The 27,405-nt window shown below is 40.7% G+C and overlaps 2 pseudogenes; one reads left to right on the plus strand and one right to left on the minus strand.

The window, feature by feature from the left end:
• Positions 1 to 2,147: 2,147 nt before the first annotated feature.
• On the minus strand, positions 2,148 to 6,265 carry LOC137274406 (uncharacterized; annotated as a pseudogene).
• Positions 6,266 to 9,002: 2,737 nt separating this feature from the next.
• LOC137274416 (mannan endo-1,4-beta-mannosidase-like) lies at positions 9,003 to 14,834 on the plus strand (annotated as a pseudogene).
• Positions 14,835 to 27,405: the final 12,571 nt, after the last annotated feature.

A 27,405-nucleotide genomic window follows, 5' to 3' on the forward strand; every position in this document is an offset into this window, starting at 1 on the left:
TAAGTACATGTAGAGGCCGGAGACAGTGTGAATGCAAGATGTCAAGGTAAGGTGACCAGTATTTCGGATAACTGATTATAAAACAACGGGAAATTATGCACATGTCACACTCATTTTAAGGGAGCTGGTCTTTTGATTGTTAGGAGGGATGAACATGCTTGGTTTTTGACAAGAATGTTATAAAATCATTGTATGAAAATGAAGTTACGTAAGAATTTTTCTGCTTATTGCTTTCATCACGTTTAACCTAGCAACTTAAAACTTAAATGCCCATCAGAATCTTTACATCGTGTAATGGCAATATTGAAATACTATTGTTCGTCTTCCACAAATGGTGACTAGATGTCTGACACCGAACTTAGGTTCACCACCAAAACAAGCACTGCAAACGCCGGGGAACAGTCACTTGAACCATCTACGCCATCAGCGAGGACTACAGTGGGTACGAACTGTACGTAAACGTGGCAGAGATGTGACTAGGAGTCATTAGTAGCCTAGAGGAGTGATTTTGTAGCTTGACAACGAGGATACGTGCCCAACGTTAACCTCAAAGTATTGCCTAGGGCAGCGCATGTCCCAGGCATGAACATCGATGGAATCATCTTCATCAGCTGAAGCAGCGTGCACCACCCCCAGCGATCCAACAGGAACTTGAAGGGACTTTCTTAGACTTATGGACTGACGACGTAATGAATAGATGTGTCTTGTGTATGGATGCCCAGGACGGTCATTCTCGTTATTGATGATAATGTCCCTTGACTCTTCCTTTAAATACTACTGTTCGTCTTTCACAAATGGTGACTAGATGTCTAACTCAGGTTCACCACGGAAACAAGCGCTGCAAACGCCGGGAGACAATCACTTGAACCATCTGCGCGAGGACTACAGTAGGTACGAACTGTACGTAAACGTGTCAGAGATGTGACTAGGAGAGAGTGGTCTTTACACACGAAAGTCGGTACAATCGGTTTAGAAACGATGTCAGAGTTCGAGTGTTTCGAAGAGCAGAGCAACGCACCCATCTGCGTTAAAAAAGAGTCATTAGTAGCCTAGAGGAGTGATTTTGTAGCTTGACAACGAGGATACGTGCCCAACGTTAACGTCAAAGTATTGCCTAGGCCAGCGCATGTCCCAGGCATGAACCCCACTGAACATCGATGGAATCATCTTCATCAGCTGAAGCAGCGTGCACCACCCCCAGCGATCCAACAGGAACTTGAAGGGACTTTCTTAGACTTATGGACTGACGACGTAATGAATAGATGTGTCTTGTGTATGGATGCCCAGGACGGTCATTTTCGTTATTGATGATATGTCCCTTGACTCCTCTCTCATTATGCTTTTTGAGTAAACTCTGAATTGCGTAATTTATAATTTTGAAACCTTGACTCTCTCTTAATGAACAGCATTGCAAGGGAATCAAATAACAGATCTAAAGTAGTGAAAGGTGAATTTTAAAAACCTGTCAACGAAGGACACTAACACAACTAGATTATTGCAGATATAAACTGAAAACTAATAATTAAATAAAAAATATTTTAACTATCAAGGACAATACATTCTGAAAACATAGAATGCCAACTGAAGGTAGAGAATCATACTGTGACTTACTGTACATTTGCTTCCTGCTTGAACCCAAAGTGGGATTACCCCATCATCTCAGATTTTAGGAAGAGCTATTCTACATATGCATGACCTGGGAGGTCAAATGACACAAACAGCAGCTCGAGTTAACGTCATCGGAAACATTAAATGACATGTGCCTTCCTTAAAATGTTAAGACATTGCTGACGACGTCTCGACATTGAGGGTTGATGTATACTTGATATTTGTTTATGTTCCTTGAGCCCACCAACCCATCGGCCTCGAGGGACCAGTGACCAGCGTATTTATCTTACCGAACATTGGCACGGGATCGTACACTTAGTAGATGGTGCCCCTATACAGTCTCATGTTCCGAGAGACGGCATTCAGTTTGGTCACCTCTCTACTCACATAGCTGGACACAGCCATCCTCATTTCTTTATAATAATTATACATCACACCTGCTGTCTGCTGTCCCAATCTTCATTCACTGCCATGTCATATGTCTCTATACCTTCCCTTAATACCGTCACGTTACGTGTATCCAGGGTAGATGAAACTATCTAAGTAGGGGTGTAAAATCGTGTGAGAAGTTTCTTTGTCTTTGCTGCATATGCAATACACGTGACACACTTCATGGGGTAATGGGGATAGATACTCAGGGAGTGAATGATGAGCTGACGGGTCTGATGCGAGACATTTGACCACTCTGAAGCTATCATAATCCTACATTTTTCCTCCTCTGGTCGGAGTGCCGTTGTAAACACCGATGTCTTGGAGGTTGATGTAACATTTAGAGGAGCTGGGTTAGAAGGAAATACAGTCACACTTTGTTATCAGCTGTGGTATTTGTGACTGACATGACTGTCTCCTTCAATGCTGTGATTCGCTGGATGTCGGCTCTGAGATTGACAATGGTAGCATCGGCCTTCTGACATTCTACTTCCAGTTAATGCCACTCGAAGTCTCTAGACTCCACACATCTGTCTTCTGACATGATGGTGATAATTCCATTTTAATGTTAATGAAGGACGTATTTAAAGATTGTAAATGAAGACCACATAGGAAATAACATTGGTCACATAGATTTTACCTTATACCTCGATTTCGCACTGTCCCTTAAGTTGCCACTGCGCACTTGAAACAACCTGGTAAAGTAATGCACAAAAAATGAGTGATGACAGTTTCTTTAAGAACATTTTTTATTATGTGACGAAAATTACGTACTTTTGTAGGTGGTCTGTTGGGTGTTTTTTGCACTTGGTTTGATTCTTTTATGTCTATTTTTTGTGTGTCAGACTGCAAATCATCGGTATCATTGTGTCTCAGAATTACTCTAGCTGATCTTTGGTCTGCAAAGAAAGATATGTACAGAAAAGGGTGGCATTGCAGTACTTTTATGAAATATAGATTTTAGTTAAACTATGAACATACACAATTAAGGCTGTAATCACATATGTTCAGGCGGCTTACAACCAATAAATGAAACAAATGAAATTAGAACATATTCTGTCCAATTGTTTCACAATAAAACGAAAAATAAATGATTTTATAGTGCAGTTGTGAGGCGTCTGCCTATCACACTGAAGGCCTGGGTTCGATCCCCGGAGGCTCGGGTCCCGAGGTGGGCACATTTGGGTAGTGTTTAGGGACAAGATACTTAGATCCATATTGTCCCAGTTTACCCAGCTGTAAAATGGGTACCCGTGAGGATGTGCTCGCAATGTTAGTGTTTAGTTCATTGCGTCTAACAGGCAGCATGGCTGTATGATGTCCAGGTGGTTGAATATATATCGGAAAGTACGATAGTATCCTATGACTTGGGATAGTGATGTACGTAGCGTTGTATAAGCAGACTATTACAATTACATCTCATCGGGGTCCGGATCCCTTCATGGGGACAGTGTATGCAGCCTATTTCTGGTGTCTCACGCCATGATATTGCTGGAATATTTCTAAAAGCTGCATAATACTAGAATAAAAGCAAACTAAACTCACTCACTCACAGTATGTAATATGACTCTTGTTCAAAGTTTCCTGCTCAGGGACACCACTTACTTTGGAAAACTGTTCCAAAAAGTTACAAGATCCCGAATGCTGCCTGAAGCAATTACACATTTTGACCTGAGTTCAGTTTTCTGGTGGACTGTTGACGAGGCTGTACATGTGTCTCTGATGGGTGATATGTTCACTGTTTTCAGTATTTAACAATCATTCACTTTCATGTGTAGTCGCACAGTAATTTAAAGGGAACGTTTATTAATTTTTCATGTACCGTGTTCATTTTCCTCCTTCATCATGTTTAGAGTTTTGACGCCATAGATGGTCTACTACAGTCTACATGACAAAGCTAATTAATGAGAACAAAGCAGATCAAAGTGATACTGTGCTTTGGAAACTAATGAAAGTCCTCTTCATGAGTTTGAACATAAAACAACAATAATATGATGTCGAAGATATCAGCCATAATCTAGGTCTACTGGCAAACAAGGAAAAGTGAACGAAGGGCTCCAGGTCGTTGACGATCAAGTATAGTGCGTTAGGTCAAGCGGCGGCATTGCTAGCATATACAGCAATTGTTTTTTAGGTGTTCATGCTTTCTTCGTATACTTAGGAAGCAACATTCTATGTCACTTCTCGAATCTCAGAATGTAATATCTGACCGTGCTTACCTAACCTTTCTTCTGTCGAAATATATATCGGTATATCCGAATATTTCCGACTTGCTCACAGACATAAACCACATAACCATTTTCTGTATATAATCAAATCTGGACCGGACAATCCAGTGATTAACATCATGAGCATTGATCTTCGCAACAGGGCCTGTGTCAAACAAGTCTGTGAACCTTACCACCGGATCCTGCCTATCGCCTTACAAACAAGCATGGGTTGCTGAAGACCAGTTCTCACCTGGGTCGTTACAGACACGGCTACTCTACAGCATTTCAATCTCAGTTGAATGTTGTTGTATAAAGCATTACAAACAATAAACTGCTGAAGGATCTGCATGTACAACGCTTTTAATGTGACCTAGGTAGATATCCAGGTGAATAACGATATACTGGAAACACCGAATTCTATGGCCATTGAAAAATAGGGGCTACTAGAAACAAGCACACAAAAAAGTTAATAAAACCCGAAATATTTCATTTTCCTACCCTTCTTCATAATAAACACAAAGGTTAACAGAGATAACGGTTAACGAAGCACTGGTTTGTGTAAGTGTAGGGAATCAAACACATACAGTAAAGATCATATACTTTCAAACCGACTGACTGGAGAGTATATGCCACAGTGTTATTTGTCACCTCAACGGCACCAACAATAGTAGGAGAATAGCCACTGCAGAAGACGGGGCCTCTATACAGTACCAGGTTATATGGAACGGCGTTCAGTGTGGTCAACTCTGTAGCCATATTATTGGACACAGTCATCTTCATCAGTTTCCTCCGTACACTGTAGTACAATACACCTGCTGTTTGATCAAGAGTTACACCCTACACGTGGCTTCCTGAGGCTACTGTTGTCATGCCTTGACCATCATATGTCACAGTGTATAGTTTCTCGCCATCACACCAATATATCCTCCTTCTCGTTGTGTCAAGAGTTAGTTGCTTTGGATTACTACCGTAGATGATGTAAGAGATAGCAGTGAAATTGTGTGTCCCTGCGTAGACATGCGGCTGATTGATCCTACGTGGACTGTAGGTTGGTTATGAATACGGTATCCCGATGTTCATCCACTGCCATGCCAAGTGCCCGTACAGGTTGTTTTAATACCGTCACGTGACTTGTATCAAGGGTAGATGAGACTATCTTACCAGGGTTGCCTAATCCTATCAAAAGTTTGTTTGTCTTTGCTATGTAGGCAAGGGATGTCACATCCGTCATGGTGTGATAAGGATAGACAGTAAGAGAGTTACTGTGAAGATTGAGTTGACGGAACTGATGTTGGGTATATGACCCGAGTAGAGATAACAAAATCCTACCTTTTTCCTCCTGTGACCTGGGTGTCGTTGTTGACACAGATGTCTTGGAGGTTGATGTAACATTTAGAGGAGCGGGCGTAGAAGAAGACGGAATGACATTTGTTGTCATCTTTGACATTTGTGACTTACATGTCTCTTTCAATGCCGTGATTCGCTTGATATCAGCTTGGAGATTGGCAATGGTAAAATCTGTCTTCTCTAGTTCTATTTCCAGACTATGCTTCTCTCTGACACAAACAATACTGGAGTTCCCTTGATTCAACACACCTTCCTCCTTCAGAAAAGATTCCTGAAACATGGTGGTCTTGTTCTGGAAGTCTCTGAAGGATCTTGCGACATGATGCAACTGCCTCTCCATCTGATGGTAGTTTTGTTTCAGATGCTGCACTTCAGAGACAATCCGTCTTTTAATCATGTCTTGAATAGAATCTCCTTGTAGAAAATCCGTCATCGCCTTTCTCACTTCCTGCTGTATGTTTTCCTTCAGCTCAGCTCTCAGGGATGCTTTGGATACATCAATACCATTTACAACCGTTTTTTCAACGGATCATATCAACCTTGTTAGCAAGCATTTCCTCCTGAAACTGGTCCAGTCTTTGTATGATAGACCCAACACTGTCCTGGCTTGTACAGAAATAGATGAGGGAGGTCCATGTCAGAAACCAGAAGAGGCACTTGAACTTGGTCATCTTGACAAATGTTCAGACTCCTTAGAGTTGTTCTTGTCCGTTATGGATGCTGTGAACGTGTACCAGTGGTGTGGTTATAAATACACATCAGCTGTCTCATGACTATGTATTCAGTGTTGCAGGTCACCTGTGATAACCTTCTCATAACACTCACTTGTCATTATTTTACCTGATGTAGATTACAATTTTACCCTTTTTGATCAAAGTGTGCAGTATAGCTCAACATCGTCACTCCCATGTAGAGAGGTCTGACGCAAAATCAAGCTGTTTTATTATATGTATCGCCCACGAAGTCCCGTGTCATTTATGCCTTCAGTAACCCATGCTCAGAGGCGACTAACGGGATTGGACGGCCATGCTCAATGACTGTTGAAACATATCACCTATGTGCAGACGGATGTTTATGCTATTCATGTTGTTGAATCACCGGGATATCTGGTCCAGACTCCATTGTTCACTTATACCGCGACCAGACCAGGAATCTGACTGAGATACATGACACCGTATCTAATCTGCGTTGGATGGTGCTCTAGATATCAACCACTGTGTTACCAGACTGGATTATTTACAGTGTTCAACTTGAGGCCAACAAGAAACGTATTGATATATCAAACAATTTAAACAATATATTTTCAAATCAGGAAATTACCAATCAAATCAAAGATAATAATTCCTGAAATTATCTACCCTTCAGCAAAAGTAGCAATGGACACTGTTTTCTGCATACAAACAATGGGTGGTAGACAGACTGAACACGCTTTCAAACATTATATGATGTGATGTCATCATCAATTGTGACGCCATCGATATTACGTCACAAACAGCATTAATGACGTGCGTAACGTTAATAATACTGATCAAATTGTGAAATCACTGTTTCGCATTTCGCTTAATCTTTTATCCTCTGGTTTGTCATTAGTCCACAGGTGTCAGTAAGAACAGACCCATGTAAATGCCAGCTTCATACATATATATAAATGAAGAATTATTTCTCGAGTATTTGTAAGTAATTATTGTATTGTTTCCGTGATCATCGAGTATTTTGCATGACACGGAAAGGTATTCTTGCGCTTTAATTCATCTCAAACCTAAATGAATTGTTTTTCATTGATAGGTGTTGCTTCGTTGTATATCTTCTGCTTCCAACAGTTCGGCGTGAATCGAAAGATCTGAACACCACTCTAGGGACTGTTGCTCTGTACAAACGTCTTAAACAAATGGCATCAACCCAAACACCTTCATGTTTGGCCAAAGTAGTTCCACGTGGTTTGGGGCGACTGGAGGACACGCCCCTTATGACGTCACGACCGATACCAGCAACCATAGGTGGACTTTTACCATATGTCAGCTACACAAATGTTTGTTTATGTTCGGCTAAAGGGATACTTTGCTCCTTCATGTCAGTCAATTTTACGTAAATAGGTACAAGTATAGGTTGTGGAAGGCCACTTCTTATCTTCACGGGTGACAGCAAAGTTTAAGCCTTTTTCGTCAGATTAACTAATCTATCGTGCCATAGAGTGGTCCGCAACATATTTTGAGACTGCTGATCTAACGCCTACACTACACTGATTAAGAATTGGAAGTCCTTTAAACTCTTTTGAAATTTTAAAACGTCTTCTCGTCAGACCGAAGACCGGGCTTCGAGTCCCCATATGGGTAAATGTGTGAAGCCCATTTCTGGTGTCTCCCTGTCATGATATTGCAGGAATGCTGCAAAAGATGTCGTAAAACCGTCCTCACTCACTGTCACTCGTTTCAGTAGCGGGCACGACAATAGGAGGGAACCTGGTCTTTCTTTACCGTTAGTCCAGACAAGGTCAAACAAGGCTAGGTTTATCGTTAAAATACCTGCAATGGTGACACGAGGTATGTTAGGTCTGTGCAGCAGTCCGAAATATCACAGATAGATCATGGCAGTTTGTACGTAATCTCCCTGAACCCTGAGTGTTGAGTTTTGTTTTAGGCCGATGTGGTAGTCAAGTGGTTGAAGCGTCCCATTAGGGTGAAGTTAATATAATCAAAAGCAGATATTTTTATCACAGCTAATGACAGTTATCTATATGATGGGGGCGGTAGGGGTAGCCTAGTTGACCCAGAAACGGTTCACACAGCGTACCCTTGTGGGGAATCGAAACCAGATATTTGGAGGGCAATAATTTTACACTTGATGGATTCGATAGTGTCGCTAAATGTTTCTATTATATCTATGCTCTTTGCCTGCGCGTCATGGCATGGTGGTGTTCAGCTATGGTTTAGCGAGATTGAGTGACCGGGCATGGTTTCTGACATTTTCAGCAATATCCCAACATTATCACGACGGGAATACCAGAAGTGGGCTACTGAGGTTATGACGTGATTGTTTGTCATTTAACGCCGCACTCAGACATATTTCAGCTATATCCTGGCGGTCTGCAAATAAAGGACTTTCGACAACCCCGTATTCAACATTCTAAGATGCTTCGGTGAAAGGTCAAAGGCGCCGACAATGCTTTATGTATATGTTAGCACCCTCCTCAAGGGTGATATGGATATCAACGCTCGAGCCGTAAGGCGAGAGCGTTGAATCCATATCACCCGCAGAGGGGGTGGGGGGTGGGGGGTGGGGGTGGGGGTGCTAACCTACTTACACCACGTGGGCGCTGAATGGACTCGTCCATTGCTTGTCGCACGTGCCTTTCCTGCACCGCCAAGGTTATGTGTACACGTGGTTTGGGGAAATAGGTCAATGTGCAAGATGAATTCTGATGATGAGCTTTGTCGGGCCTCGCAAGAAGCGGACTCATGCCATATCAATAGCGATAGCGACTCAGAATTGTTGGAAGCATCTCAAATTATTGAAAAAGAATTACAAGAAAAAGGTAAAACTGCTGAACGTTTTTATGAGGTTAATGATGGTGAAATTGGGAAGCGTGCGTTGGATGCTGTGCCTACTAACACCCAGCGGCGGGACGAAAACCGGTTACTCTTTTGGAAAATATGGGACTTGACGAGTTGGCGTATTTCATGTCAAAGTTTGTTCTGGAAGTCAGAAAAAAAGATGGCTTGGAATACCCCCCGAATTCACTCTTTCAGATAGTTATGAGTATACAATCATACATAAAGACTGTTTCTAAAGTAAATGTTGAATTTCTCCAGTCTGATGTGTTCGAAGAATTCCGCCAGGTTCTTGACGGAGAGATGAAAAGACTGACACGGAAGGGATTGGGACAATGCGTTAAGAAAGCTGAAGCTATCAGTGTTGATGAGGAGGAGCTGCTACGGAGGAGTGGTCAACTTGGAGACCAGAACCCGCGAGTACTGGTGAACACCTTGCTTTACCTTAATGGCAAACATTTTGGACTTCGTAGTGGCTACGAACACAGAAAGCTAAAACACAAAAACTCACAAATATCCCTTAAGATGGGTCCTGAAGGACACGAGTACTTGTGTTACCGGGAAGATTAATCCAGAACTGTGCAAGGGGGGCTGAAGCACAGAAGAGTTACCCCTAAAGAGATCGAACATCACACCATTAGTAATCCTGCCCGATGCCATGTTCGTCTGTTTAAGAAGTACTCATTACTGTGTCCTCCAGACGGCCATGATGACGCTTTCTACCTTCAAGCTCTTCAATCTCCGACAGCTAAGTGTTGGTAAGTGTTTCGTGAGTTTACAACTTCCGGTTTTAATGTGACAGTGTAAGGGATGCCAATAGTCATAAGGATATTAAAACAGTTACTAAATATTATATCAACGAAATGAAACCTGTTTCACATTCAAACCAGACCACTCGTTCAAACAAGTGTACATCTTGTATACACTTTATCCTATACAGAATAGTCAATGAATAGCAGATTTATTGTTAGAAATGAATGAAAATAAAATTAAAGATGATAATTATTGAATATATGCAGTACACCAAGCGTTCAGTATTGGATTGGTCAGTCTATAATCACCATTTCTCCCATGTTCCAGGTACAGCCGACAGCCACTGGGTCACAACACGCTACAGAAGATTGTCCCTGAAATGTGTCGGAAGGCTGGTGTGCAGGGCTACAAGACGAACCACTCGCTTAGGGTTACCACGGCAACCCGTCTGTAGCAGCCTGGGGATAGCGAACCATTGATGGAACGAACTGGACACAGGAGCGTTACAGGTGTGTATTATTTTTCACTAAAGCAATCATTAAAGTGGAGAAAGTTCGTTTCTTTCAAACTGAGGTCGCATTGTTGAGTTTAACTACATATGCTACATTGCTAATTTGATGCAATTTTCTTTTGAAACAGGTGTGCGCAGTTACACCAGAACCAGTGAGGACCAGAAAGCCATAGTAAACGCCATACTGAATGACGAACAGCTGGGAGATACTGGCGCGTCAACGGAGACTGCATCACCAGGAACATGGCAAGGCCACCTCTGCAACCTCTAGCTCCACCATCACGCTGTCGGCAGCACAAACCAGGCACCAGATTCACATGGACAACTGCGTTGTAAATTTCACAATGAAATAAATCCAAACATCCTTGTTCATGTTATTATTTTAGATTGGCACCTGAACGGAATCGCTGTATTCACACCCTTTTGATACTTTTATAGAGGTAATTTTCAAATATTGTTTCCAGGCGAAGCCGAAAAACAATATTTGAAAATTACCGATGTCCAAAATTCCGTGGGGAGATAAGTCAATGACCGAGGCGAAGCCGAGGTGTGAGTTACCTACCCCAGGTTAGCCAGTCCAGCTGTCAAATTACATACCCGGTTGTTAACATCATGTCAACCTCTGCACGTGCAGATAGAAGGTTGATACACAGAAAATCGACCTGCCAGAACAATGGACATAACACACCCTAGTGACGATAATGTGCACTTTTTACATTACATCACAATGTGTTGACGTCACTGCGCCATTCCAGTCTGCCCCCTCGTAATCGAACCTTTTTGCATTACGTCACAATGTAACCGACGTCACGATGGATGTCAGTTGCCATCGCCTCCTAAGGCCTCTCACAGTAAACTGCTGCGACGCATCCCGTTTCTTGCATTTGCATCACACAGCTAACATCACTGGTGGAAATATTACGCTTATGTAAAATGTCTCATAGTTCGACTCAAAATTTTACAGAGACACGGTAATGTTTGCAAGCATCCTCGTGCTTTAACGATAATACTTCAGGGCGAAAGTGTGCTTTATTACACTATACATGGTGGTAGAACGAACTGTATTTCTTAAACATGAGCATCTGTCTACGGAACAAGGATAGCATGAATTTTGTCAAATAAGTCATCGATTATGACTATTCGATCCCGTCAGTCGCCTCTTGCGACATGCATGGCTTGCTGAAAACCAAGTCTAACTCAAGGATCTTCAAGGATATTCGCATTTTGATTTGATATACGCTTAATATACGATATACGATATACGATATCATTGCTTAAAATGCATTGAACGGCGTGTTATATATATGAATATACGGCATCACTCTCTCTTTTATGGACACAGTGTATCACAAACGGCGGTGCAGAACATTAGTGGGGTCTCTGTCCAAATTAATTGTCATGCATTGAAGTTGTCAAGCTAAATGGCTATCAGAAGTGCAATTGCGTCTCTGACGCTAAGCACGCGTGAACAATGTCTGTCAAGGTCACACAATCTGACCTTGACATTTCTGCACTGCAGACAGCTAGGCCACGCAGGTACCTTATATGTGTGACTTAGCATTTGTATTTTTTAGGCTTGACTGTCGTTATCTCAGTTAGTCTGGCGGCAACCAGTGTTGTTGAAGACATAATGAGGTGAGACTAATTTGAAATCTGCTTTTTTGTAATTTGAAGATGTAGCAGTTTTTTTTTTAAGTTTAACCAGTAGACACTGAAATCATACTTCAGTAGTACATTGCAGTTACATAGAATATATAGAACACATGGATTGGCTGAGGCATCTGCCCGGCAGATTAGCCACAAGGTCACAAGGACCATGAACAATAAACTATTTTCAACTCCCCATCGTGTCTTCTCTTGGCAGATGTTTTACCTTGAACCTTAAGGAAGGATTACAGTATCTGCCTTAACATCGCTTCGGTGTAGGTTCAATTCACCAACTATGCCTTGAACAAACAGAAAAATGCTTATTGCCACGAAAAATATGGAATATTTGACATTATCAGCTTTTTGTGCACTAAACTAAATAAACTCATTTATTCGTGATTCATATACTCTTCAAATGATAGTCATGATCGTCCAAATGCTAACAATTCGAATCAAAGTATGATGTGTCTTAGATAACTGAGTGTGTAAATACGTATGGTTTTACTTCCCTTTCAGCAATATTTCAGACCACAACAGAGATCTATTTTACGGTATCTGTACATTCCACGAGTGTTTAGAATTAAACCTGAAACGCCGAGATTAAGACGGGATTGTTTTACCACTACACTACACCATCGTGATTACCCTCAATGAAGCGGAATATACAATAATCTTTCCCAGGTTTAGGTTTCATTAAATGCCAAACTTGATGGCTGATTGAAACAATTAAGTAAGTAACACTACTGTGTAGATGTTTTATGAGAAGACCTTACGGTCTCTCGGTGTAACACATAACCTGAGCACCATTTAAACCACCATTTTATGGTGTTGTCAAACCCCGGATAGCTCCAAGTATTTACATAGGTCACACAGACTTCGGCACATCGGTGTTTGAGTATCTTTGCTTCCCAGACACTTACCCGCAGTAATTCTTCTCCTGGGGTCTGCCATCTGTGGCCCAGTAGATCAGAAAGCTACCCAAGAGACGAGGAACCTATTCAACAACATGAAAGACCTTGCTCAAAACTCCTCTGAAGTGATGTTCGGCCATCAAGAAGATACGTGGCTTGGAGCCCAAGGAGGTCATCCGCCGTATTTGGTGCAGACTCTCACCCATGACGGAAACATACAGGCCTACATATTCTGGGCAAGTTAAACATTATGACTTCACATTTGACTCTGCTGAGTGATACATTCTCACAAAATAGTCATGCATGTGTATTTTGTTGCCATTCACGTAGTCATGAAAGTCGATCCTGACTTGGATATTATACAAGCTTTGACTGAATCGAATCGTCCAATGTAAACCATAATCTTGATGAACAGAAGCTTCTTACTCGTTGAGGTGTGTAAGGGAGAGAGAGAGAGACTGAGAGAGAGAGAGTTAATATTTTCAGTCTTCTAAAATTCATAGTAAATATTAAATTCCTGTCAGCAAAGGACAGTGAAACAACTAGATTATCACAGATTGAAATTTGAAACCAGTAATTAAATTTAGAAATTTGAACTACAGAGGACAATACAATGTGAAACAGGCTATAGATTGCCAACAACTGAAAGTTGACCCCCATGGTAACTTACAGTACAGTTGCTTCCTCCAAGGCTCCTAGCTGGATTTACATCATACTTTCAGTCGTCATCAATTGTCGACCAATGTAGTCAAAAACAATTAAAATAACAGAGATAGTACAATTAAAATATTATAAATACAAAATTACTTGGAGAAACAGGAACTTAGATACCCTCCGAGGACGACAAACTTATTCACAGAAATGACTTTAACCCTTGGCCACTTTTGAAAGATTAATCATTTCATTTTAGGCGCAACAAGTAAAAAATGGGGATACGGATGAACTCTCCGATACAAAAGGTGTTACTGGACAATATCCTGCAGTATCTGGCTTTGACTTTGCTCAGTTCACTGACGACCACATCATCACCCTTACCTATTTGGCAAAGCTTGCGTATGCTCGGGGGCAAATAGTCACGATATCACAGCATCTCAACAACCCCGTGACAGGGGGTTCCCCTTGGGTCAGCAAGGATAATGGAGACGTTCTTCACACTGTCAGACGGATCCTTCCAGGTGGGGACAAGAACCACATCTATAAAGAGAATCTGGACAAGATAGCCGACTGGGCACTCAAACTTCACTGACTCAAGCGGCAAACCAATCCCTTTCGTTTTCCGCATCCTTCATGAGCTAAATGGAGGATGGTTTTGGTGGGGACTTTCGAAAGAGACCCAGAATACTGCGAATGATTAATTAATCTGTACAGATACATTATGACCTACCTGAGAGACGTAAGAGGCGCCCATAACATTCTTTACTGCGTCAGCCCAGATAAATTCAAGACAAAAAATGACTACCTGAAAGTGTATCCAGGAGATGACTTTGTTGATGTACTCGGCACTGATTACTACTTCGCCAACGAAAACCAACCTCCTGTAACAGACCTGAAGAGAACCTTAGACGAACTGGTGGAGATTGCTGAAGCCAGGGATAAAATCCCTGCATTGACAGAGACGGGTATCTTCAACAATGGTATCGATCGTCTACATAACTTCTGGAACGACCATGTACTAGACATTCTGAAGACCGACTCTAAAGCAGCAAGAATTGCTTATATTCTTACCTGGACTAACCATTGTTTCGGTAACCACAAATGCGAGCTCTGGATGCCTTACAAAGGCCACCCTGCAGAGGCGGACTTCAGAAACAACTTCTTCAATGATCCAATGACTTATTTTGCAGATAGAATTGGTGGTATGTACAACTGAGAGATGTCATCAAAATAAAGTTATGCATCTATGCAATCATTCGTACTTTATCTTTATTTCTCACTGTGAATTATTTGAAAAAGGTAAGAATTCAGAAAATAATGTTATGAATGACAACTTCCGGTTATTGAATGAACACATGATGAGTATTACAATGTAGGTTATTGCATTGTTCTTAAGCAGAAATATGCACCTGAGTTGTACAGAAAATAGCGGCGACTTTTCAAGAAATAGTATGAATGTGAGTTGACGTCAGCAAAAGCATTAGTCCAGCTATATCACTGCGTGTCAGTTTAATGTGGACTGAATGCTGGAAAGGCTAGGGGTGATAAGGTCTGAACTACTTGAAGCTGTTGTGTTACTCCTCAAGGATAAAAGACTTACCTGCGAGAAATCGGTGTAAAAGTTACATGCCAAAGTTAAACAACTCAAGTTCTGAAACTAACAAGATTGGGGCGAGTTAGTTAAATCTAAACGTCACATGGCGAATGTTTCAGTCATATCAGGACGAAACAACATCACAAATAACTAACACATGTGTTTGATTAAAGAGCAGTCTGAAGACAATTCAAAGTATTAACATATCAATTAACAACACACTATACAATTGAGCTAGGGATAGCTAGCACCCAAAGTTATGCTGCCTAACTAGGAAGAGTTGGAGAAGTCACTAGGTTCTGATAGACAAAATATCTCAGAAGATTACGGACAGAAGATGACCACGGATTCTTCGGAAGGGCGACAGAGGACCATGCAGGCAGGTGTTTCCAACTGTATTTGGAAGGAAATATGCGTCTTGATGAATGTTTGTTCAATATACAGTGCACACTCATTCTCTCATAGTATACAGCCATTTAGGTATAGATGGGAAAGGTTGATACTGTTTTCTGTATGTAAACAGAGGTGGGGTGGGGAAGAAAGGGTTCAAACAATGTTAATGCAATGCATCCTTGATTACCATGACGTCTACTCCAAAGCTACAACTTGAGTTTAAGGTTTGAACGTTTAGCATGTGTTGGCATATAACTTGCATTTATATACACAGTAAGTACCATTGATGTAACATATATTCACTTTACTATTAGGAAGAGGGATACCATCGCCCTGGGGGCGGAAATAGACCCTGAAGTCCCCCAGAGGCAGGACGACTGCCGAGAAGGCATTCCATGGACAGAAGAGGACCACGGATTCTTCGGAAGGGCGATAGAGGACCAGACAGGCAGGTGTTTCCAACTGTATTTGGAAGAAAATATGCGTCTTGATGAATGTCTGTTTAATATACAGTGCACACTCATTCTCTCATAGTATACAGCCATTTAGGTATAGATGGGAAAGGTTGATACTGTTTTCTGTATGTAAACGTAGGTGGGGTGGGGAAGTAGGGGTATTCAAACAATCTTTTCTCCAAAGCATCCTTGTTTATCATGACGTCTACTCCAACGCTATAACTTGAGTTTCAGGTTTGAACGTTTAGCATGTGTTGGCATATAACTTGCATTTATATACACAGTAAGTACCATTGATGTAACATATATTCACTTTACTATTAGGAAGAGGGATACCATCGACCTGGGGGCGGAAATAGACCCTGAAGTCCCCCAGAGGCAGGACGACTGCCGAGAAGGCATTCCATGGACAGAAGAGGACCTCCGATTCTTCGGTAGGGCGACAGAGGGCCATACAGGCAGGTGTTTCCAAGTGTATTTGGAAGAAAATATGCGTCTTGATGAGTGTCTGTTTAATATACAATACACACTCATTCTCTCATAGTATACAGCCATTTAAGTATAGATGGGAAAGGTTGATACTGGTTTCTGTATGTAAACGGAGGTGGGGTGGGGAAGTAATGGGTTTAAGAATGTTTGATGCAATACGTCCTTATTTACCATGACGTCTACTCCAAAGTTACAACTTGAGTTTCAGGTTTGAACGTTTAGCATGTGTTGGCATATAACTTGCATTTATATACACAGTAAATACCATTGATGTAACATATATTCACTTTAATATTAGGAAGAGGGATACCATCGACCTGGGGGCGGAAATAGACCCTGAAGTCCCCCAGAGGCAGGACGACTGCCGAGAAGACATTCCATGGACAGAAGATGACCTCGGATTCTTCGGAAGGTCGACAGAGGACCATGCAGGCAGGTGTTTCCAACTGTATTTGGAAGAAAATATGCGTCTTGATGAATGTTTGTTTAATATACAGTGCACACCCATTCTCTCATAGCATACAGCCATTTAGGTATAGATGGGAAAGGTTGATACTGCTTTCTGTATGTAAACAGAGGTGGGGTGGGGAAGAAAGGGTTCAAACAATATTAATGCAATGCATCCTTGATTACCATGACATCTACTCCAAAGTTACAACTTGAGTTTCAGGTTTGAACGTTTAGCATGTGTTGGCATATAACTTGCATTTATATACACAGTAAGTACCATTGATGTAACATGTACAAACTTTGCTATTAGGAAGAGGGATACCATCGACCTGGGGACGGAAATAGACCCTGAAGTCCTCCAGAGGCAGGACGACTGCCGAGAAGACATCCCATGGACAGAAGAGGACCACGGATTCTTCGGAAGGTCGACAGAGGACCATGCAAGCAGGTGTTTCCAACTGTATTTGGAAGAAAATATGCGTCTCAATGAATGTCTGCTTGATATACAGTGCACACTCATTCTCTCATAGTATACAGCCATTTAGGTATAGATGGGAAAGGTTGATACTAGTTTCTGTATGTAAACGGAGGTGGGGTGGGGAAGTAGGGGGTTCAAACAATGTTAATGCAATGCATCCTTGATTACCATGACGTCTACTCCAAAGTTACAACTTGAGTTTCAGGTTTGAACGTTTAGCAAGAAAATATGCGTCTCAATGAATGTCTGTTTAATAGATGTACACTGTACATCTGTACAGTGTACACAGTATAGTGTACAATCATTCTCTTATAGTATACAGCCATTTAGGTATAGATGGGAAGGTTGATACTGGTTTCTGTATGTAAACAGAGTGATAGTATAGCCTAGTAGTTCAAGTACTGGCACGGCATGTTCAGTTCCAGTGTTCGAGTCCCCACTTGAATGCTATGTCTCGCGCCCACTTCTGATACCCGTCGTTGGAACATTATCCAAAGCGGTATAAAACCACACTTTCTTGCTGTTGTTAAACCAACCTACATACGCGAGAAATGTGATTGATAATGCTTATACATGACTCTTTTTCTTTCAGACGCAGGAACCCTGGCACTTTCTGGATTTGGTGTTGTGTCCCTCTAAACCCTTCCACCCGGACTTTAGTACACTGGCTTTCCGAGTGGCCGATGGGATGAGCTTTTGTCTCATGGTGGCTCCATAGTACATCCGCTCTCCGCGTAGCCCCCCGCCGACTGTACATGGAGTAGGTTCGGTGCTAGGGCCTGATTGTACAGTCAGGATGGTTGTTACAGCAACCAAGCTAGTTTAGGGTTGGCACACTCTGTGGCCCCAGTCTTTTCAGCACCCCCAGTAGTCCCAATGCTGACTGCACTTGACTGGTAGATTTAGGTGGTAGTGTAGATAGGGCCCCCATTCGTGCATGCCCTGTACGATGCTATCTATAGATGGCATAACTTAGTGTTAACCCACCATTCCGTCCTTTAATAGGTAGCTCGAGACAAAGCGAGTCCCGGATGGTCACTTTGAGGGTCAGTGTACTGGCCATCTGCTGGTAAAGTATCTTAATATTTAAGTTTAAAATTTAGTTTACGTTTTGTTTTTCACGACCCAACATATTTGTTTTGCATTTAAATCTGTAAGGATCGTCGAATATCCCAAAAGTTACGGCGTTCGCTCATGACGCTCCAAACAACCCTAATTCTATTTCCCACATGGAAATGATGTGTGAAACATATATTTGTTGTTTCTCACCATGATAAAGCTGGAATATTGCTACAAGAGGTGTAAACAGTACACGCATGCAGTCATAATCTGTGTGGGAAGCATAAATTATGTAAAGTGTTGTTTCTCACCGTGATATAGCTGGATCATTTCTAAAAGCGATATAAAAACAACACTCATGGAGTCTTAATATGGATGGGGAGTATAAATACTGTAGAATAGTATGTACCTTTATCAGTAGAAACGTGACCCACGGAAGAAACTGTGTTTTTTCAAACGATCTTTTAAAGAAAGCATAAAATGCCTGTTTATAAAATGCTTGTTTACTGCCAAGTCACAACTTGAGTTTCATGTTTGAGCTTTTTTCTCGTGGAGGCATATAATGTGCATTAATACACACAGTACCAATGATGTAAAATATGTTTACCTTTTTATCAGGAGCATTGATGCCATCGACCTGGGGGCGGAACTGGGCCCTGAAGTCCCCCAGAGGCAGGACGACTGCCGAGAACACATTCGATGGACAGAAGTGGATGAAGGATTCTTCTGGAGCAGGATGTGGATGTTTCACTGTTCAGACATTTTGTGACAATGTACTATGGGTGTCTTCTACTGTAAACCCTCCAGTAGAATAGGTAGCGTTGCATACGTTGAGGGAACACGGTTCCAGAGTTGTTTTTTTCTCAAAAACGTTTTTTCTCTCTGGTTTTACGTGTCGGGCTTCAGTTACCTTTGACCTTTTTCAAATCTCAAATTTGAACAAGGTGAAAAATATAGACACACATTATGCAGCAACAATGTTGGTGTTCGAGGATTTGATACTGTTCCATGTTAGAAATGATGACATTAAAAATGTAATCCGCACAGCTGGTCCAATTGTACATGTTTGTTTTGTTGTTTTGTTTTTGAAAGTTGTGAACTCGAGGAGAACTGTTTTAGCCCATGGAAATCAGATGTTCCCGACACTGTCAACACAGCAACACATCCCACTTTTGTTGCAATATTGTAACCATTTAATAATCTGGTTTTTTATACAGGGTGGTATATTGTCTTTGCAGAACACAGAAATTGTGCATCCACAGAAAACAGTCTTCATCCTTATTCTACCCTCCTTCTAGAATGCGAATTAAAGTCGTCAGGGGAAATAACGCACATGTATACTACTGCCAACTGTAAAATGTTCAACTTGACGATTCCTTTCAACTAAGCTACCCACCAAAAACAACAGTCCAACATTAAAATAAAAATACATCAGTACACGGGGGTATTATAATATCTACAAACCAGCACTTACACATTAGGCTTTCTAAAAGCTGACATACCCAGGGATCGAACTCTGTAGGTTATGAGTGGTTGGATAATGGAATGAACGTATTCAAAATGTCCATTTTGCTGAAAATTATTATGATTGAGTAGGTGCATGTTTGAAACGATACAAATACATAAGCGTCGCTGGATATAGTATCCGTATGGGAAACTTATCCATACATTGTGTATCATGGCATGTGCAGGGTTAATAATATGGGATTCAAATAGAACTAAAACAGACATTGCAACACTTTTTTGTAATGAAATACCTTGCTCATTTACCAGTTTCCTTAAACCTTGAGAGAATGGAGTGGAGCAGAGCGGTGGAGGAATGAAGGATGTGTGGAGAGGAGCGGAGCGGGGTGGGCAAGGGTAGAGCAGAGTGGAACGGAGCGCCGGAGGAGTGAAGGGGACATGAGGGGAGCGGCGTGGAGCGTTGCAGAGTGAAGTGAGAGGAGGGAGGTAGACTTGGTTTCTGGCACTTCAAGGATGCGCAATCCCCCAAGCTATTCCATAGTTTCTAATTTGGTTTTCAAAAACGCACAGGCGATTTGTATTTATTTAAATCTAGTGATTACCAGTTGTGTTAACACAATCGTCAAATTATTTCACAAAAGTGTTGATGACATGATTTTACACACTTTACTATCAATGAAAACATTCACTGTCTGGCAATAACAATCCACATTACTTGCAGAAATTGGCATTCGTTTTGAAGGAGTTTCAAGGTCAGATCATTACGTCACCTCTTGACTAGGCACGGAACCTCGCCATTGAAAGAATGCATGCGGGAAAGTACAAATCTTCTATGATATGATGACTTGTAGCTCGTTGCAACCAAAAAGGTACAACAAACCGCCGCCCCCGTGCACTGCACTCCGGGTACTGCAGTTGCCTGATCGTACTTCCAAGGGTGAGAGCACAACAGTCAGGGTACCTGGGCTTCAGGCGATATCCGGAACAGGTTGATTGATTGAGATTAATTTGAGAGCCAGAAAACCTGACGTCGGAGTCGTGCTACGCCGTCATCATCGCGCTCAACGTCTTCGCTATCTGGAAGTATCCTCTTTGTGGTATAGAGTGTAATGTCGGAAAGTTATATTTTAAACTTGACGTTTCCTCTTTTGAAATATGGTATATAACATTTTGTTTGAATATTTATGTATTTTTGTGTACAGTATATCTATGTCTTAAGTACTTTATTTATAGACATATTTCCTTTAAAATACATTGTTATTTTAACATGTAAGATTATTTTTTCATAACTTTAATTTTAGGGTGGCTCATGCCCTTTCATGTTTTATTAATACGTGTTAGATTGCTACACAGTAATTGGTGTGAACGCTATGTGTGGGGTGAGACTGAACATAATATCGGAGTGTCTGTTTGTCTGTACTAACGGCAACGCGTGATGACGTGCATGAAAGATGTTTGTAAGAGATAAGAGTGTAATCACTGACAGCCATACGCAAATAAAACGGAGGAGAAATTCAAACCGATGCAAACAGAGAACACATGAAGAAATCCATTAAGCACTCTCAGCTAAATGACTCATATGACGTAAATTTAGGTATGACTGGGGAAACAATGAATATGACGTAGATTTTGCTTTATACTGCACAGTGTAGAATAACAATGAAATGTTACAGTTACACTTTCCAGTTTTACAGAATCAGTGTCGATATGATACAGCGTTTATTTCGATAAAGGGGCCCCTGTGCCACTGTACGAAAGATTATACAATAAATTGCCGAAGTTCCATAAAATATCACATACAGGTGTAGTGTTAATTCGCTATTATGACGGACAAAGATCAACAAGATGCAAAATATTTATTTCGTGCCTTCTGAACTGAAAAAAAATTATTTAAGCGAATCTTTTACTCTATGGTATTAAGTTCGTCATTAAGTTCATCGGCATTAGTAATGACTTTCCTAGCTTTCTGTAGCACTCGTTTCAATTTTAGCCAATCATTCTTAATGATATTTTGGTCCGGAAATAATTCATTTTACTGTTATTGTAGCAAGCAGTTGAAAGCGTCGTTTGCTTAATCTACGGACTGGGCACGCCTCACAGCATCATCCCTTGGAATCAGCCAGAATTCCTGTGATACGTTTTTTTTTATTGCAGTAAGAGAGACATATTAAAACAGGATGTTATTTATTTCATTGTAAGATTTAAAATACGTTATTGATATCAACTAGCTGATAAGCTACATTGGCTGCACGCGTGAAGTTGAGCAGTCTTAACATCAAACCTTCGTCATGTGATCGTGAAATAGTAGAACGTAACAATCGTCGCTGACTTGTTTGCATGTCAATCTGACAGCAAGACTGAAACGTTACAGACAGAACTGGTTTCACTGTGACAGCGTTTGATTCTTTTGATCTTTTCAACTCATAGTTTTCACAAAAAGATGTAAGATATCACACCTGGTCAAGAGTCACATCTAAACACGTCTTACTAAGTTCATATAATGTCTGATCCGTGAAACGTCATGGTAACCGTGATGATCCGTGGTAGAATAGGTCTCCAGCAACGCATGCTTGCCAGGAAAGGCGACTGCTCATGTCCTAGGAGCCGACTAAGAGGAAAAAGTGGTCAGACTCGCTGACTATTTTGACACATGTCATCAGTTCCTAATTAAGCATATTGCTGCTCATGTTGTTGATCACTGGATTGTCTGTCCTAGATCTGTTATTTACAGACAGGAATGTTGATGAGCTGCATAAAACTAAACTCACTTAATGTAACATATGTTATATTTGGGTGTTACACTTTCGTGGTAAAGTACAAATTCTAGTACTATCTTGAGTTGAGTCTCATCCGGGATTCGAACCCAAAGCCAGGACACAAAGTCAGCCGCCTATCCCGCTCAGCCACCACGACTTCCACAAATGAATGTCGGACAACTGGTAGACTAGACTGCGGGCTCTGTGTACCTCTCTGATAAGTGTTAATTGGCACGGCTCCCACGACCGAAAGCTATGATTACACAATGCCATTTAGAATATATTTGGGATTCCACTGGCATTGTGTAATCATAAACTCGCTTACTTATGTAATGTCCTCTTTTCGCCTCCATGTCCAGATGTCTCATGAGCATCTTTTATGACAGATCTTTAAACTTAACTAATTATTTGGCAGATTTTTCTCTTCTCTTCTGTATCGAACGCTTAATTCCGTCAACTTCAGTTAAAGCAAACCTTTGATATGTCTGTATTTGCGCTTTTCCTTTATTACAGTCTTAAGTCTCTTTGGCGGAGGAAAAATTCTTTATAACCTTTTCATATTCACTTCTAGCAAATACAGAGAATGTAGTACTGTTGGTTAAACTTCCAAATTTAAGTTTGTCCTCCATCTCAGAGCAGTTGTCAGTCGACTACTGGAAGACAAACTGTGAACCACTTATCATAGACTAAAAACATAAACTTAACGAGGTTTCCAAATACACAAACTCTGTCGTGTCCTCGCATAACAACTACATCCCACAAGAAATACCGCTAAAACAATACATGTTGTGGTCCAGTGCACACACTATCTACATTCTGACACCTGCGTCTGCTTAATGGATTTGCTCGACAAAAAACAAAGAAATACATATCATTTATTTATTTTTGCTCACATTACATCTTATACAAAACTATATGGACAGCATATACGCATATAGATAAAATATAGATGTATGTGCGAATTTATTATTAAAGTATGGACTGATTTTAGCATAAAAGAATTTATATGTTTAGTTTTGTTTGCATTTCCATTTATGACAGAATTTAAATTATATCCATAAACACGCATGTGATATCTGATGTTGGAATAATTATTACTAGTAAAGAAGCAATGAACATTGGTAATATGTATGAATTGACATTTGCTCTGATGATTTACTTGATCTGTATTTAAAACTTCGAAGACAATTTAGCAGTGGGTTTTATGGATTTGTGTACTCAGAAAACTGGAGTGAAAAATGAAAAAAATGTAAGACATCACCAGAAAATGCATTTTACTTTTGGCAATTTGTATAGGTAAAAAGTGTGTGTAGGTTAAAAAACCCATAAACAATGAAAAAACTTCTGTTTTGGGTAGGCTGAAATTTTGGTCAATAAAAACATAAGGATTTTACTTTTTAGTGATGAAAATCAATTTTTGTGTTTTTCTTCATCCTGAAAAAATACGGCTTACAGGATCAGAAAAAGAAGAAATAAAACTGGTCTGCCCTTACTCCAGTAATATCTTTACCTCTACTGTAATATACCAATCTTTTTTTTGTATAACATATGAGTGCAAGAATATTTACTTACAATTACAATATACATTTCTCTCACAAGTCCTTCACTTTCTGGATATGAGATTACCTTTACAACAACACCAGATACTTTTCAATGAGACTTATCAAGATACTCTACAGGTGTAATTTTAAGCACATAGTTCTACTGGGCGACCTGATGGGCCATGCTCATTACATACCATGGGGGTGTCTCTACTCGGGTAATTAATCCTTAATTAATCCCTGTAGTTCACTTGTGATGCAGTTCAAATGAGATATAGTTCCTATGTGAGGAAACCAACCCAGCTTGATGGCTTGGATTACGCAGGGATTCACAGGAATGAGACCTCTAACTGCGTAATGAACTCATGAACCAACCCTAAGCGTTTGTAAAACATGTCCAAACTCTCCGGCTCTGTACACCCCATTTGCCTCTATATGATATCTATTGTCACTGTCTTCTACATGAAGTCTCCTGTCATCACATTGTTCCTGTACTTTCACACTACTTATCAACTAACCGTTAGTGCTTGTGTAACTTGTATAAACATGTCCCAACTCGCCTGTCTTTGAACATATAGAATTTTGATAGTAACAAACCCATTTTAATTGAAAATGAGTCTCATTGAGGCCACAGATTCGGTCTGAACCTGAGGAAATCTAGACTTGTTTCACGTAAGGCCTTTGCACTGCATAGAATGCATGGCATTAGGCAAAATAATGTAGTTCGGGGACTGTGAGACAGACTATTGTCACTGGCTTCTACATGTAATCCCTTGTCATCACATTGTCACTGTACTCCCTCATTAAGTAGTGAAGTTCTTGTTGTTTTTGTCAAATATGTACATGTTTGACAACGATACAAGAATCATTGTATCGAAACGTGGCTTCGCCTGAAAAATAAGATGTTCATCCAAACAGTCTGTCCATATCTGCGTAATGACAGGGTTTGGGCAGAACGTCGCCCATTCCCAGTAACTGCACAAATATCTTGCGTAATTCCAGAATTCGGCATGTCTGTAAATTGCTCACGACATATGGTGTCCTCTCACTTAGACAGGTTCTGTCAAAACCGGTCTGTCACATAGTGAGAGTGGGATTTGGCTGACTGGGGTGTTAGTGTTTAGATAACACTTAGTCCTGATGAGCCCAGAGACCATATAATAGTCTGTGTCAACGGAATTCCCAGTTAGTGAGATATGTGAAATGTTTATTAAAGTGACATACGTGCACATTAATATGGTATTATTTGAATATTATTGAGGATTTGATGACATGCTCAGTTGGTGCCATTAGTGGCCTTTGTATTAATGCGGGATACATTATATTATTAGTTATATTAGTGAAATGATTTAAACTTGTCCAAGATTATTTTTGCCAAAATAATTGTTGTTCCGAGCACAAACATTAAGGCTTCTTGTTTCAAAATGACGCAAACTGGACTGCTCACTAAACTTCTATACTTGATACTGTTTCACGAAAGATCAATGTTTGAAGTACCGAGTATCAAGACAAAATCATTTTTACTCAGTACTCGAGGAATTTTGGAACTCTTTCTTTGAAGAACTGAGGCTTACACAATCCCCAAGTAAATTTAAAAATACGTTTACATCAAATTGTAATACTTTGTCATTTGAATTTGATATCAACATTGGCAGCAAGTTCTGTCAAATAATCCACTGCAGGCGTCGATTAGAATGCAGCGATTTAAATGCCCATAAAGTAAGTAGATTTATATCAGATAACCCATCTTGTATGTATATTGTATGATTAATGTTATTTATGATATCATGTACTTTTGTAATAATGTTATGAAATGCAAGTCGCTTGAATCCGGCTTTTCTGGAGTGACATAATTATATATGTTTAAACCGAATTTTAATGTTACAGCTATAACAAACGCACACACACTTACATATATCTTAAATAGTGTCACATTGTAGATATAGACTATAGCCCTTGAACAAAGGCTCGCACTTCGGTGGCTAATGCCAATTAGCTTGCTCGGATCTCTCACCTAGCCATTGTGCAATGATGTTTAATACCGTTTTGGACAGGTCGACATATACATGAGAGTGGTATATCCAGTCACCGCCTCACAACTGAAAACGGTTTATAAGTAACTCTACCGATACGTCACTGTTGTGTAGGGGTGGGCGTTGTAGAAAATTGTTGCGATGCGAAAGCATATATCGCCGTATGTACTGCAATATATTGGAATAAATGTAAATGATATTTGGTACAATTAATACAAGGAAAAAACACCAACAGCGTAGTTTCTGGTTTGAAGAATTTTTTTCACTCTCAAAAACAAAAACCTGAAATTTTAGACAGTGTCAACGGGTGTGCGTCGACTGATTGAAGAACTAATTATCATATGGCCTGGCTACATTGTTTTTGGTCTTTAGAAATAGTTGGACACGACTGTCCTGAAGTGGACACTATAATAACAGGAACGCAAAATTGACCTATTCAGGACATATCAGACACTGATGCGGAGCAATTTCCATGGCCTGGTTGTTCCTTTTGTTATTGTTTTTCTTCCTTGAGTACCCGGATGATATCCCAGAATTCGTGACTGGTTCGTGACCTCACCTACGCAGCCCGTACGCGCAGTTGAGAATTTAATTATAGGCAGATCAACTATGGTGAAGTCATTTTCACTTCTACAAATGTACACTACCGACAAGAAATAAGGGAACTAATGAAATAATAGCGAATTTGAAACTGCTTTAAATATCCACTAAATCAATTTTAGGCGTCAAGTTCAATATCTGGTGTGTCCACCATGTTGGGCAACACATTCACGGCACCTTGATGGCATGCTGTTAATCAATTTCCGGATGGTTGCCCGTGGTGTTGCCCGCCATTCCTCTTGGAGAGCTGCACCAAGCTGGGCCAGGTTGGCGGGTCCTGGGTGTACACCCTTCGACCAAGAACGTCCCAGAGATGTTCAATTGGGGACAGGTGTGGGGACTTAGAGGGCCAGTCCAATGTCTGGATACCTTCTTGTCGGAGATAAGCGGAGACAATTCGGGCCCGATGTGGTCTGGCATTATCATCTTGGAATACAAAATTTCGGCCGATAACTCTATCCAATGGAGCCACAAC

The sequence above is a fragment of the Haliotis asinina genome, chromosome 1 (assembly GCF_037392515.1).
Source record: "Haliotis asinina isolate JCU_RB_2024 chromosome 1, JCU_Hal_asi_v2, whole genome shotgun sequence".
NCBI classification, from domain to species: Eukaryota; Metazoa; Mollusca; class Gastropoda; order Lepetellida; family Haliotidae; genus Haliotis; species Haliotis asinina.